Source organism: Tenebrio molitor, chromosome 7 (assembly GCF_963966145.1).
Source record: "Tenebrio molitor chromosome 7, icTenMoli1.1, whole genome shotgun sequence".
Classification (NCBI taxonomy): Eukaryota; Metazoa; Arthropoda; class Insecta; order Coleoptera; family Tenebrionidae; genus Tenebrio; species Tenebrio molitor.
In genome coordinates this window covers 2,184,484-2,200,445 of record NC_091052.1, presented here as the reverse complement: position 1 = coordinate 2,200,445, position 15,962 = coordinate 2,184,484, and the positions used below count along the sequence as shown (strand labels likewise).

Genomic DNA, 15,962 nt, shown 5'->3' with positions numbered 1-15,962 from the left:
GGGAGTAAAGTAGCACTTTTATTCCCCTGGGAATAAAAACACAGCGGGCTAAGTTAATTTATTGATAGTGGGATAGTTACGTTGACATAATGTGTCAAGGTAAAGTAGGTACTCTTGAAAAACACAACGCAAAATGTTCAAAAGAACTAAAGTGAATATCTTTATTTATTTCACATTAATTTATATTATTTATATGTATTATACGGGACTAACGTGTTTTTTGAGTCCTCGTGTAATTATTGCCCTCGCTGCATTCGCACACTAAACTTATACTTTTTCAGTAATAAAAATTGAACCCTTATTATTAGTTCGATTAGACTTTAAGCATGATTTAAGCTTACCAATGTTTCTTAACCGAGAACAATCAATGAAGTATCACAGCCACGAGCATGACTTACGAAGGATAGAGAACCCTCCCTATTCCTAAATAAAGAAGGAAGCTTGTTTGTTTTGTTGAAAACCTCTACGTAACTAAAACAGTGATTGTGATCGGTTGCGGTTAACCCAGTTAGAACTTAACCGGGTCTGTCGGTACGAACTCGTGGTTATTACCGTATAACAAAGTGCGTAAACGGGGCCAGTCGTGCGCGAAGAATTTCTTTTCCCCATTCGAGGCGTGAAATTCGTCCGCACTTCCTTTGTGTTTATGTTTATCTTGGACTATTAAATTATCAATGAAGGATCAATAAAACGGGGACAGTGTTAAACGTGTCAAACAGATATAAACATAAGCGTTACAAGTAACGAATTTCGTCTGCGTCCTAGAATTTGGACCATCACACCAGTAGTCCTGCAAGCTATAGAGCGCAGGCCAGGCGCGAGGTATAAAGCTCAACCCGCAGGAAACAGCGCACACCTTCATTTGTGTTCCTGCTGTGCTACTTGTGTAATCATCCACCTGACCACTCGGAGCTAGCGTCTTAAAACTATTGAACTACCGGTAAGTGTCTGAAAAGTTTTTCAAACGTGGCTCGTTCAATGACGGGCTTTTAACTGCTTGACAACTTTCGCAAAAACGAGAGAAAAAAGATTTAAATCTTTAAGTTTGACTGGACGAGACGAGACGAGACTAACTTTCTTTTAATCACTTAATTCGCTTGTTCCGGTTTCGCGTTTTTATTTTATCAAAGCTCTCAGACTAAAAACACAATAAAATCAATAGAAAATTCGTTTTAAAATTTAACGAATCTAATTTAAAGGATAACATTCCTTTATTTATTTTATTCGTGACACAGAATTCGAGCTTTCAGGATTAAATTTTTTGTGTTCTTATTTCTAAAGGAATCCTTCAAATTAAACGCAGATTAAAATTTCTGAGACGTTGCAAGATATTGACCAACTCGACTCTTTTATACTTTGTTGTGTTCATATTATTCTCATTAATTTAAATTATCCTGTCATGTTACATTTCAACTAACATATTTTTCAGTAGAATTTCGCTCTTTAGCAAATATTGTTTGTCGTTAGTAAACTTTGTATGTACATGTTGATCCTGTTCAATAACTACACACTATGGGGTGTGTTTTTTCCAATACTTCACCGATTGATTGAAGTTAGGAAAAGATCATTACTGAAAGCAATCTACTATGAACAAAACACTTGTGCAATAATCCTCCACACACTTATCACCCTTTTACCATAAAAGTTTTTACTACTAAATTTCATTTGCTTAAAATCTCCCAGTGATATGTGCTACGATTAATTCTAAATGGATTTTTTTTTTCGGATGACATGTCTTGAAATGACAGCTACTTCCGATGTCTCTGATTAAGCTCGTTAAAATATAAATGTGTTTACATAAAAAAGTTGGTTGATTTTGCGCCGGCAAAAATGAGACGTAGAATAGTTGACGGCAATTTAAAAACTTTTTCCTTTAATTAAAGCCTATTGAAAGATATCACATTTCGTATTCTTTTCTAAATGAAGATTAGTTATTGATTTCGACCAATTTGGGAATTCACTCGTGATCTGGAGAATCCTATCGCATTATTTATACTTGCTACTACACATTTGTCTATTAATTTTCAATAATTTTTAGGACACAGATTTTTCTCCTTGACAAATAACTTATCAGTTCTGTTCTTGCAGATCCTGCTAAATCTTTTCTAGCTGACTGCTAAAAAACGCGTTAAATATTTGTAAAACATTTGTATTTCTATTAACAACTTTGCATTTATAAAGAGGAGGAAACAACAGTAATGAATATTTATATTACCGCTTACAACCTAAATTAAATTCTTTTTCTCCTCTCTTTTGAGGAAGTCTCTTAAATGTCAGAATTTATCATAATAATAATTTTTGTCAAAGATATCTTAGATCGTAGTGAGATAAAATAAAATAACACAAAGTTAATGGCAAAGTTCATTTAAATTTATCCTCAAAGTTGGCGTTGAAAAGTAGATTGTGAACGCACCACTCGTCAGTCTGCAGAGGAAAAACACAAACAACACAAAAATGAGGTTAGATTTAAGCAGCTGATCTGTAATCCGTGGTGCGTTCACAATCGACTCTTCAACGCCAACTTTTGAGGTTAAACTTAAATGAACACCGATATATCTACAGAGTGGAATAAAATGATTTATATCTACATAGTTACCTTTGGAATAATTTTTGCACATGTAAATTTTCCTGTACCGCTCTAGTTTTTTTTTCGAAGTGCCGAACTATTAGTTCTGTCAATAAATGTCATCAATCGAATTGACAATTGTTACAATTTACTAAATTGAATTAACAAACGTTGGTGGCCACTTTCAACACTAGCTGTGACTTGCTTTGTTAGCTCCTTTTTAATTTCAATCTCAACTTTGCATTCATATCATCCCTTCGCAATAAATTACATTTGGAATTTGGATAAATATTTTGAGGTTAGGCTTCCTTTTTTTGTAGAACGGCATTTCGTATTTTTACAAGGGTAATGCAAAGGTAACTAGATGTGAATCATTTTATTCCACACTGTATAATACATAAAAAATAAAAATAGTACAGCAATTTCATAATTTACTCATATCTATTATGTCCTTTTAATCTTAATAAATTTTTGGTTGTAAGTTGTAAGTCTAGTATGAATGAATAAATACACTAGATTGATCCTACCATTACTTACAAGAAATTTGGAGGAAGATTAAAGGATGTTAACTCACTTTAGAAATTTACCATTTTACAGTGTATGTAATGTTTCCTCTATTCATAGAGCAACTTGCCCGGTCCCGTCCCTACATTAAAGTGGATAACATTATTATTAATGGCGTCCCAACGATATTGAAAATGATTTTAGCTAGATAGATGCTGTGATATTATATTCTCGTTTGATCTTACACAAAGCTCGCTTAACTAGAAAAAATTATACTCTTCATTAGCTTTTCCTCGATTAATAACATATTATTACCCCAAAAAAAATATAGATTGTGGAAGCAACTGACTAAATATAAACCGATTTTGTTGTCATATTGTAGATTCCTGAAATAAATAGACCCACATTTTTTGTATCTGCGATTTCATAACGTTAATGCAGATGGTGCATGCAAGCAATATATATTTAAATTTGACAGGGTGCATGGTTGACTACACAAGAAAATAAATTTTAGGTAAATAATGAAATTTTTTAGTTGACACTGGAGGATTACTTGGAAGAATTTTAAAGTAAGCAGGCTTGTCTAACTAGTCTTCAAGTTCTGTGCCAAGTCGCGTACAACTCCCGCCCAGTCATTTGAGAATACTAATGTAAACTAGATGTATTCAAATTGCCTCGTATGCACTGCTGTGTACAACTAAAATTGCAATTCTAAATGGATTGCTTTATTAAGCACACAATGTTGCGAATAAAAATTGTTCTCGTTGCTATTTAATGGGCACACAACAGATGAAAACAAAGCACGGAAAAATTCTCAATGTTATGGTTTTGTTCAATGAAGTTTGACAATAACGTCAGTCTGAATGAGCCTACAGCAAAAAAGGAGACAGGAATAATGGTGGTCTATATCATTTTTATAATTTTATTTTACTAGACAGCCTAGTGATCCAAACAATTTGTTCCTTAATAAGTTTTTTGCTGCTGCTTAAATTCTGAAGCTGCGTATTTTGTAATTAGTTGTGTAGTCGATGAACAGAAATCACAAATATATGGGTACAAATGTGATGGGAATCAATAACTAATCAATCACTCAAGTGAGATCTTGCTGGAAGCTACATAAAATTACTGAAATTACTTGTTTCAACTCGTTGCACGATAATACGGTGTGATCATATTAATTTGGGAGCGCACTTGCAACGAAAAACAAACTGGTGTAAATTGGCTCATACGGGTGCTCATTCTCTTTGTTTATCAAAATAAAAGTAGGTCACATCAATCAATAAAATTTACACCATTTACAAATTTTAATCAAGTTCGTTATAAACTTTTGAAAAATTCAGCCTAGCTAAATGAACGCATGCAAATGTGGAAATAAATCATTGCTAATTGTAAAGCATCTTCAACATTTGTGAAGTTATAACGAAAAATAAACACCATTAAAATGTTATAATTTTTTGGTCTTGGTTCATGATTTGCTCTTAATTCAAATTTCTTAAATATCATTTCTTTGACAGTTGACATATTAAATGTCATACAAATGTCAACTCTACCCTACCGACACAGTTGCACATACATTTTCCATTTTCGTACATACAGGTTATTCACGAGAAGAGTCCTTCTGAATTTTTATTTTGCCGCAACCAACAATACCAATGGCAGTAACTACTAAATCAAATATGTGTTATTTCTTTTAAATTAGAAATCAAAGTAAGTTGGATAGATTTGTTAGAAATGTCAGATTGGCAGATAAACTGTATTTCATTAAAATTCAATAAATAAATTAACAAATTAAGTTAATGTAAAATGTGTTCGAAGTGTCTACCATCGGCTTGCATAATGGATTGCGGCAAAAAGAAATTCAGAAATAACCCTGTAGTTCACTCATTATTTTATAACGTTGTAACCATCACAGCACTCACAAACACGCAAAAAGTGAGGTTAGATTTAAACAGCTGATCAGAGCTGTAATCCGGTGGTCCGTTCACAATCGACTGTTCAATGCCAACTTCGCCAAATTAAAAAAACACTCGTTATATGCTTTTTTCGCAATTTTATAATCACCTTGAATTGAGTAATTGCTGTAAAAAGTAAATCGAAATTTTTCTGTCGTTCATACACACCGGAATGCTTGAAATGTACTCTGCAAGATATTAAATTTAATTTTGTAATGTTGTCCGAAACTAGGGAAAATAAGCAAAAAATAACCTAAAAATTTTTACTAGTCGCAGTGGGATGTTATTTAGTTCCACGCTCCAGTCATTACAGAAGAAACTTTGTTCAACAATTTGCTAGGACCGTCATTCTACACTGTGAAAGTTGTTAAGATGTTATTATATTATGATGTTTTAATCTAAAGGGTCTACTTTGAAACATTCCAGCCGCACTACTTTTGAATTTACATTTAGTTTGACACAAATAAGTGTAGTCAATGCACATCAACAATTTATCATTGTAACAGATATCGTTAGTGTTTCAAAAGATTTAATTTAAAATATTAATGTATAATGTTGTTATCTTTCCGAACTCAATAAAATCCCAACCCTTTTTATGGTTCACATAGAAGACTAGGGAAACAAAAGAATTTAAATAAGAGGCGTTCGTATTATACTGCATTGTATTATACGTTGTATTTCATTCTTATCTTAACATAAAGATGGAGCACGTCACGTCGATGCCTCGAAACCATGTTTGCTGATCTTGCCTAGTCTTCCCAACTTACTATAATATCGACCATATAAAACCATTTACCGCTGATATTGTGTCAAATATCGTATAAGAAAATAAAAGACAATTGCACTCCCATAAAATAGATTGCACAGTAAGCTGGACATTTGTCGCATAATGACGTTCTTTGGCTTGGGGCTCGAGAAATGCAAATCTGCTTATAAGACCTTGGCAGCGCGGCTGCCTTCAGGGAAAAAGGATAATCCATTCGAATGGGTCATAATCACCGTCCTAGTTTGGCACAATTTATTCTAGTGCAGTTGACTTCAATTAGCTTTATTCTTTTAAACCTCTGCTTCATCAGCAGCAACGAGGGTTTTGCAAATTAGAACGTCTTATTGAATCAGGTAATTTATTACGTATCGGTTGGCGGAGTATAATTACGGCGTAATTGCAATTCATAGAAAAATTTTCTAGCAAATAAGTTTGTCCTGGATCAGTCGACTGTGTTACAATAGTTCCCTAATGAATTGGGAATTGGTTGCTGAAAAGCATAGAATGCCATAGCTTGAGAATTGGACATCCTAATTATCACCGATAAAGAGCAACTGTATTTGTTTTTAGTCAGGCCTCTTCAAATATCAATAATTTAACCTAAATGAGTCGCAGTGTTTTTAGAAACTTAGTTGAAGTATCTTGCAGAGATGCTTATTGACATTTCAAGTTGCAAGAAAAACATTGGTGCTGATATTTCTTTCAACAAAGGAACTCTTACACTAAGCTCACCCCTTTCAAGGGTGCTTAGTGAAGAGTGAAAATCATAAATCACCTAGAAATGAATACCCAACCAGATGTTTGCTCAACACTTACTCCTTGCAGGTGTCTAAAAGCTACGGCTACGACACCAAGCACAAATTGTTGTTTTACATTCTCTCATTATCAAGGTACTTTACGTCAATCGATAAAACTGTTAACACCTCTAATCCGACAATGTTCTCTTTTTTATAAAATTCTCTTTTATGTAAGGCCCATGCATTTTGTATTTTTCCTTTTTAGTTCTTCGTACTCCTGAGAGGTGTGCTGTCAACTTGAATATATTTTCAACTCACTCTTCCAAATTCTCCCGAATTCAAAGATGCTTTTATTTGGGAATTATCAAAATAGAGACGTTGGGAGCATTTGGCAGCGAGAATAGATCCGTTGGGAATTATGCGATCTAATAAACAAACAGACCGATATGGATCCAACTAGTCTGTGTCTTGTGCCGCAGGATGAGGGTAGAAAATGCGCCAACAAAAAAACTTCATGCGTCAGTGCATTCACATCGGTTACGCATAATGCGTAATGTCTGGCGTGGTGCCAAATGTATTGCGTAAAACAAGCCCTCAAACTTCCACAAACCTAACACAAATATCAACGAAATCTATCAGAACATATCTTGCTTACGCAGCACATTTTAGAGCTAACTTATAATAGGGACACTTCGTCAAAAAAATATTTGCTGGAATTAATTACCTTTGCTTAGACCGATTGTATCATAAAGTAGTATTTGTCGGTTTGAATATCTAGAATCTAGGCAAAAATGTCATTTTTTCGTCAAAGCATTATTTTTCGTCCTAGGCCGAAAAATATTTTTCGTCCGCTACGTTGTCAAGCAATGAATAACGTTCAACAATCGACAACAATTAACACCCTCAGATTTGATGAGGAAGTTTTTGACAGCCTGGATTTTTTCAAAATTACATATTATGAATCAAACATCACTGTGACAACGGAAAGAAAATTTTTACGAGTATTTTTATTGCAAACGACTAAAAAATGATGTATGATACGTGGATGAAAACAATATTTCGGACTCATTGCTGTTGCTGGACTCGGCTTTGCCTCGTCCGGCAATTTCGAGCAAATCGTCCGAAATATTTTCTTTTTACATAAATAATAATTATTTTAGAGTTACTGATTTACTGAGTTATTGATTTATTATCAGATTCCGAGCAAGTATAATATATGCAGCCAGATATTATACAGATAAACGTTGATTTCTCGATTCCAAATACACTTTACCATAATCAATATCCGCAGACTACAATCACATAATCTTAACGATCCCACGAAATGTAGACAAGAAATTTTCTACCTTCTTGCAGTGTTTCAAAGGTTTTGCTCGTTTTAACCTTCGCTTCACGTAGTTTCATTTTTTTTTCATTTTTACTTCATAATCGAAAAGATTTTTTGGTGAAAAATATTGAAGAAAAATTATTTTGTTGTGAAAACATACAAAGTTTTGAATTCATTATTTCTAAATAACTTTTGATTTAAAATTCATAACTTCGGAAACAACTTTTCAAAGATTTGCAATGAAGCTTGTCGACTTCATAAAATATACGATACGATAAAATCATTTTTCAAAATATTTGTTCAATCTGTAGGGATTCTCTCAACCGTTGCAATTTTAATATTTACATTCTCAAATTTTTTGAAAACTTTTATGCGACAGGGTACCGTTGTAAGAAACACTTTCAACTGTAGATTTCCACTCTGATTACGACATCTCCGGCATTCTATTCGACTTAAAAAATTGAACAATACAAGATGAGTCTTGAGTATGTCTTACATTTGATTGTCGTTACCAACAATGAGCACGTGACAATGTATATAGACATAACAAATTGAAAGCTTGTCATCCCCGGCAAGTTATTACAGGCTTTGCTGAAAACCGACTTGCATGATGTATCTGATAACGAAACGAATGGGAGAAATCAAACGTTATTTATTTAAAACGGCATTAGCAGGATTGACGTGGCTGTGCCTATAATATGGTTCGAATTCTTTGAATCGGATGAATTTTTTCATGAAATGCGATGCCACAAAGCGTCGTCAAACAAAATCAATATATCAAACGTTCCAATACGTGTGCTGTATTGTCGCCACAATTTTTCCTAAATAATCACGAGTCTGTTTTATGAATTTGGATCGTGAATATATTTCCAGGACATAAATTCTATCACGAACTCTTTCGAAGACAATTCGCATGCAAAATATAGATTTAAAAACCAACAATCGACGGCTACTTTGCGGCCGCCTGCTCGTTTAGGGCTTAAGGAAGTCGTCGGGAATGCAAAATGGGGCGAAAATGGGTCAATTTGGCTTTTATAGCCCGTTAAGGTAATGCATTTATTATAAATAATATCGAACTGGAACGAATCGTTAAACGCAACGGTTTTAGCTTCCTAGTTCGATGTATGATTATAGTTAATTTTAAAGAGCTCCCAAGAGAGTCATCATTTCAATTTGTCTCATTCTTACGTTTAATTAATCGTGCAAATGTGTGTGAAGAATAAGACTTGTCGAAATTAATGGAGTGTAAAGTGCTTACTTTAACAACTGATTGATTGGACAACACTTTGCTTCGTAAGACAAAATATAACAAATCCAAATTCTTAAATTCTCCTGCTTAAATTCGCTTAATTTCAATTAAAAACATTTCTTTTTCAATTGTAATGCTTGATTGTTTAAGATTTATAAAAAAAATAGTTATTTACACACAAGAGTGAGGAAGGCAAAGCTTTCGTTCACGCGATGCAATTCAAGTGAACGAAAGCGACCTCTCGAATGCTGTATTTGAATTTGTTCGATACCTCCTTAGAAAGTGAGTTTTGTATTAAACATTTTAAATAAAAATAAATCACATTTTTGGACGTATCTGTTCACGGAAAAAAATAAAATACAAAATAAACAAAGTTCTGTAAAGTTAATAAAGTGGTTGTGCGCACATTTTGGAAATTGTGAAAATGGATGATAAAGAGTTATTTGTTCCTGATGATATCCTGGAAAAGGCAAGTGCCGCGAGGTACCAAAAGTTGCATAAAAAATCAAAATTATGTTATCAGAAAGAATTGGAAAAATTTACGGGAGATTGAAAACCAGTGAGTGAAAGACAGTGAGCGAAAAACGATGAGCGAAAGTGAAGTGAACGAAAGCGATACCTTCATCCAATGGTAACTATGGATACAGGCTGACTTTCTAGGGAGTAGGGAGGTATCCAACAAAAATTACTTACCTACATCCTAAATATGATTTTTTCCTTTTGATCGCCTGTCATTTTTTGTAATGTTTGTGTTGCTGGTGAAGACATGATACATTAAACATAATGTTCAAGAACGTGGACTTAATAATGGAGTACTGATTGACAATTATTAATGATGAAAAAATATAAAAAACACAAAATTCTGTTATTTTAGAATCTAACTTGATACGCCCCTTCTTATGTAGTAAGACGTGACAATTAGGAGGGGCGAAAATGGCCCAATTTAGCTTTAATGGGTCGTTCCCCTAATGCATTTATTATAAATAATACGATCGAAGCCTAATAATGATCGTTAAGCTTGAAAATTTTATACCTTGCACCTCGTTCTCGTTTTTCTTGCATTTAAATTGTGATAATATTTCACAATTTAGTGGGGACGCTTATGGTTTTGTGTTCTATACAATCCGCCATTACATAAAGGATTCAACCTGTCCGTATAGTTTCGTCCCACGATAAATCATACTTACGCCCATAACTTACCAGGAATCACCCCAAAACTTTCATAAGCATTTCACATTGATTTATAATGCAACATAATAGAATTTTAGTTTTTTCTTTACAGGATCTATAAATTTTAAATTACAGTTAATGAACAACTAATATTGTTTATTTGTCAATATTATGAATTGCCTGCAAATGCAGTTCTCCCATTTACAATTTATTCGGTATTAATTTACGACTGAAATTTTCTTTTTATATTGTTTTTTCAGTTGGGTTCAGCCGCTCTCTAAATAATTTATCGTGTTTTGAGTAAAATCATCGACCCTAAATTAAACTTTTATCGCCAAATTACCCGAAACTAATTTTCAAGTGCCTTTAGGAGGAATTACCGCTCACTTAAAATGTATTATTTACATTGTTTAACCTGATTTCCCTTAATGACTTATAAACGATACTTACACTCACATCATCACTACTAAATCCTGTGCACTAAAATAATTAAAATACATTTTTTGCCCCACGTATCGATTTAACTGGATACATACCTAGTTAAGGTTTTTTTCATATAATCCTGAATGGAATGAAAGAGCAAACTTAATTAAATCTACGGCTTAAAAATCCATTAATTCGAAAACCGCGCATTCAGGGTCGTTTCTATTACGACTTGATTTATAAATCTTAATTATTACGTTCTGTTGTTACGATTTTATGAGCGAATCCTGAATTGTTGCCAATTTTAAGCGGAACAGTAATCACATGATTAACGTAACATGTTTTAGATGTGGATTCTGGATTGTCAAACTCAAGGTCGCTTAAAACTTACGATTACACTGTACGTTAATGAGAAATCTGTCATAAAGCGCGCCTAGTTACTTTTCCTAGTAGTGCCAACTTAACGACAAGTCCCCAATCCACACCTATAACAACATACTAATTTTTTACTGATACACTAGCAATAAGGCAATAATTAGGGAAAGAAGCTTCGCAATGTACTTTTAGCAAAAACGATGATTCAGTACAATTGTACAAGTAATCAGTAATGATATTGCTTTAGTCGTAAATTTAAGAAATAAAAACACTGTAATAAAAAGTATTTAAACGAGTTCATCTGTTAAAACATTTGGAAGTTGCTTGCTAATTCTCGAGCTTTTTGTTGCCAAGATTTTAACATAAAGAATAATTGAATGTTCTCTGCAGAAATAAGGAAGCTTTATCAACCTACTTACTGCTCGCAATGTTGAAGAAGACGAGATTTAATGATATTCAGAGTTAAAAGAGATGTAAACTTTTAAGCTAATGTTATTTAATCACCATATTCGTATTTCATAATATGTAACAACAAAAATTTGCAAACCAAATTAAATTTATTCCGATGGATTAAAATCTTTACTTTCCACAATTTCAACGGAAGGGATTTAATAGATCAGTTCGATCAGTTTAATTAAATGTTGTCGTTTAATGTTTATTCAGCTTACTACAGATTAGAAGATTCCATTTTGTAATTTAACACGTTCGGTAGTTAAAATGGAAGTATCTTTCCATCATCCCTAGAGAAAACGTTACAATAATAAGAACTTAGCTCGTTTATAAAAATTAATTCTTGTATTTATTGTTTCAGGTAAGTGCACTTTTTGGATACAAAAGAAGTGTTGTAAGTATGGGCGGGAATATTTAATACTGACTCTTAATTTGAGTGATTTGTTATGATGTGATAGGACAATACTGTTGTATGTGCCACTCTTAAGGAAATTGCATGAGGATACTGAATGGATCGAGTCCAATAAAGAAATTGGTCGTTTGTGTCATCGGTAATATTTCCGGAAAGAATCGTACAAATAAATAAGCAGTTAACCTAATGAGTCTCGTCGCAGTTTTACGGCGTAATAAAGTTATCTTCGTGTGAGTTTGCGGTAATTACAGAATTGTGTGTAACACTAAAACTTAATCCCGAAGTAGTTTCAACGGAGGTCAGATGCTTCCATAACACTTGGGTTTGTTAGTGGTGAGCAAACCACGAGTAGACGCCTCTTTATAATCTGATTACGGTATTAATATAAACAAGTGTATTCGAGTTCAGGCTGGAAAAGATGGCAAATTGAAAGTGGGTTGATTGTGTGGTGAATAGTTGAAGCGCTTCGAGATGATGAATATTTTTCATCCCAAAACTGGTAGACATCGATTTTAGTCGGTGGTTACATGTGGGTATTTGTCAGTTCGTTGTATCGGTTACAAGAGAATTGAGACAAATGAGGAGCTCAATAGGATCATTTGAACAAAACTCATCACGGAAGCGTTCACAGAAATGCGTATAACAAGAGGAGGGAAAGTCATAAATTTTGATGTTTTCAAAAAAGTGGATGTGGGTGTCAGTGTCAGTTAGATGAGTACGTTTCGATTTGATTTTTTGAAGCGATTTAACACATCGTAACTTTTACCAACAATGTGTAGGTTTCAGAAATTTACAAAATTAATTACAAAGATTTGCTAATTGATATGGTGAAACATAGATGAAACAAGATGTTCTTCTGAGATAACGGATTAAGTGAGCTTTTGATCTAAATGAAATGTTATTTGCCTTTTGCATTTACGAGATAGGTCCACGTTAACTTTCAGAATTTACTGTTTAATTAAATTATAATTAAATAGAACTTTGCTTAAGACCGGTGAAATAACTACAGTGTGGAAGAAAATGATTATCATCTAGTTAGCTTAGGAATTTTTTCACATGTACCGCTTTATTCTTTTTGAAGTGACCTTGAAGGTCTGTCAATAAATGTCATCAATTAAATTGACAATTATTACAATTCATTGAATTGAATTAAGCCTCGGAATTAACAAACGATTAAAATGTATACCATGCAAGAAAACACTTTCATTATTTTTGATCTCATCCCTTCGCAATAAATCACATTTGGATTTTTTTTTCTCTAACGAGCGCAGCAGACATTCTCGATGACGTACACACTTAGCACGTGACAACATACTGTCATAACGAAACGTTTGACAGGGTTACTATGGCAACGAGATGTCACATGTTGTTGCTGTACAAGACCTAAGAAACCGTCAGTTGTAAAACATGAGAATTTAAATAGATATTGCACTGGAGACAACGTTTATGGTAAATTTTCGTTGATGTGGAGAAGTAAAAGTGATTTATTTGCCAAATATGTAAAGTTTAAATCCCTTAAAAAATTTATTTAGCTATTCTCAGGGTCCTATGACGATTACGATTTCCCGACGCCACCAAAGTAACTGCATTCTTTCTGTGCCCCTCATTTAAAAATGACATGAGGCGCCACTGCGGTGAACTCTCTAATCTCTGCTCTTTCCTTTGGTATTTTTACACTGGATCGAAGAGATCAATCCAAGTTTTATTTTCCAAATCTGTCGGAGTTCTAGTTAGTAGGGACTAAATTTGCTTCAGAGGTGAAAGAAATAGGGCAGCCGTTCAGTTCAATTTATAGCGAAATAAATTCTGCAGAAAGATTAAGTATAACTTTGTCATAAATTTAACTAGAAACTTCTATCGTGGAGAACCATATCTTAAACGAAGTCACTAGTTTATTGTGTCACAACAGTTCTGGAGTATCCGATGTATCCAGCATGTGTTCATAAAATTCTCGGCCAGCTCTAAAATCTCTGAACTCTTTAGGTCTTGATATGAAGATGCAGCGAATTTCTTGTAGCGGAGATGTTTTAAAACTAACATAATGAAGGTGCAACACAATGTTGTATTTTACGGAAGAGTATTACAAAATTTTCTACCTACTAAATATAACTGGGAATTGGGAATCTTAAGAAAAAATTTATTAATGAATGAATGAATCAAAGTTTTAAAAAATCCTTTTGGATATGTAAACAAGTTGCATACAAGAAAAAAGTCTGAAAGAAGCTCTGACATTGTTTCTAAAGAATAATAATTATCACTGACATTTATAAGGGCGCACTCGTCCCATAGAAAACTCCCCTACGGCTCGTTTTCTCCACTTGGGACTCGTGCGCCAAATCAACCCTTATAAAACTCGTTCTTTAATATACTATTAAATACAATTTTTATATTTCACTGTTTCATATTATTATGTATTGAGTTCTGAAGGGCATGTAATGTCCTGGTGAATAGTCGCTTCTTCTGTTGATTTTTTGAACATTCGCACGGTGTAACACTTTATTACACTTTGAAAATAGTCCGAGGAACATGTTAAAACAATTTATTTCGAACTCTCAAAACTGTTTAGTGCAAAATTTAGTTACAAGAAAGTTTCTCATCCCAGGAGAGAAAGTGTTTACGAAATGGAGAGTAAATACATAGAAGTCTTTGATCCATTGTATGGTAAATAACTGTATCATGCTATTAACCATATCTTTTGTATTGTTCAAAATTTATTTTGTTTTGTGTCTTTCATTCTTATTTTTCTGTATGTTAGTCAATTCATACTTTCTCTACCGTTTTCCTTAGTTTTCCTCTTGTCTATTTGTTTTTTTTATTTTTTTATGATAATTCATTTCAACTGGCCTAATTATGTTCCAGTGTCGTGCAGACTGCTTTAAAAAATCGCTTTTTGGCATGTCAATTCCGCTCACATCTCATCTGTTATCTTACATGTCTCTTCTGGATAAAACAGAATTTTTTACACCTGAACTCCCAAATACGTAGTGAGTTCGATCAGGTTATGTAACCGCCTAAAACGTAATATTTCAAGTGCTTCTTTGTACATCAAATTAACCTTCCGACAAAAATAATGAAATTTTTAAAATTCAATTATTATGGCATCCACATCGCACAAAAATAATTGAATTAGAAAGAGCAGTCAAAGCCTAAATGGAACGTTAATTAAAAACCTTACTGTCACATACCTCACCATTTTAAATTGTCAACAAACTAACACCGCTGCGTCGTATCCTGCGAATTAGACTGTTACAAAGACATGTAATCCTAAGCCTATAAGTTATCCCAACTTTCTCTCGAATTCTAATCTCGAGCCATTTTATAGAACGACATCTAAAGCCAAAATGTTATTATCACAGTCACATCTAATAAAACTATTTAGTCGCGAACATATTTTTCCCTAAGCTGAAAATTCATTTAAGCCCAGCAAACTGGTGGTACGGTTCGGTATTTTTACATTAAATAAGGGCGACAATAAGGGTAAATAAGAGAGAGCGATAGACTTGTTTTTGTTCTGAATTTCAGCTTAACCCCATCTTTGTTCAGCCTTTCCGGGTTTTGCATTAAAATGAGTAGCTTAAGAGGAAAATAGTCTAACATGATAGTTAGAAAACACAAAAAACTACTAACAAAGAGGAAACTTTGATCTTTAGAACTGCACAGGTCTCAGGTAAAAATTTTATATTCAGCTCCCCGAATACTCCTTTCTACTATTTTTTTATGTTATTACAAGAAATAATAAATTTGGCACGTTGTGACTGTCATTCGGCTTAAGATTCAGTGATGTGAGATGATTCCGTCAAAAACGAGCATCGCATTAGGAAAATTCAACAGCCTGAAAAAATTTTGTCTGGTGATGTGGTATGAAAGCATGTCGCCTTACATGTTCAAGCAAGGAATCAAATTTATCAGAGTGATACCTGAAACACGCCCCTGAACAAAATCCCGAGGGAACACTTCCTAGTTATTAACTAACGCAGCTAGGCGACAGCCAAGGTTTTACTTGCTCCGGAAAGGAGTACTTCAAATTGAAT

The 15,962-nt window shown here is 33.6% G+C and overlaps 1 protein-coding gene across 3 annotated transcripts in view; it reads left to right on the top strand.

The window, feature by feature from the left end:
• Positions 1–787: 787 nt before the first annotated feature.
• The window catches only part of Scp2 (Sarcoplasmic calcium-binding protein 2), a 60,607-nt gene continuing 45,432 nt past the window's right edge, over positions 788–15,962 (top strand). Inside the window, exon 1 of one of the 3 annotated variants that reach the window (XM_069052719.1) lies at positions 788–940. The gene's annotated coding sequence lies outside the window, so the exon portion shown is untranslated. The remainder of the gene's footprint in view (positions 941–15,962) is intronic. The other 2 variants (XM_069052715.1, XM_069052717.1) reach the window with 2 other exon arrangements.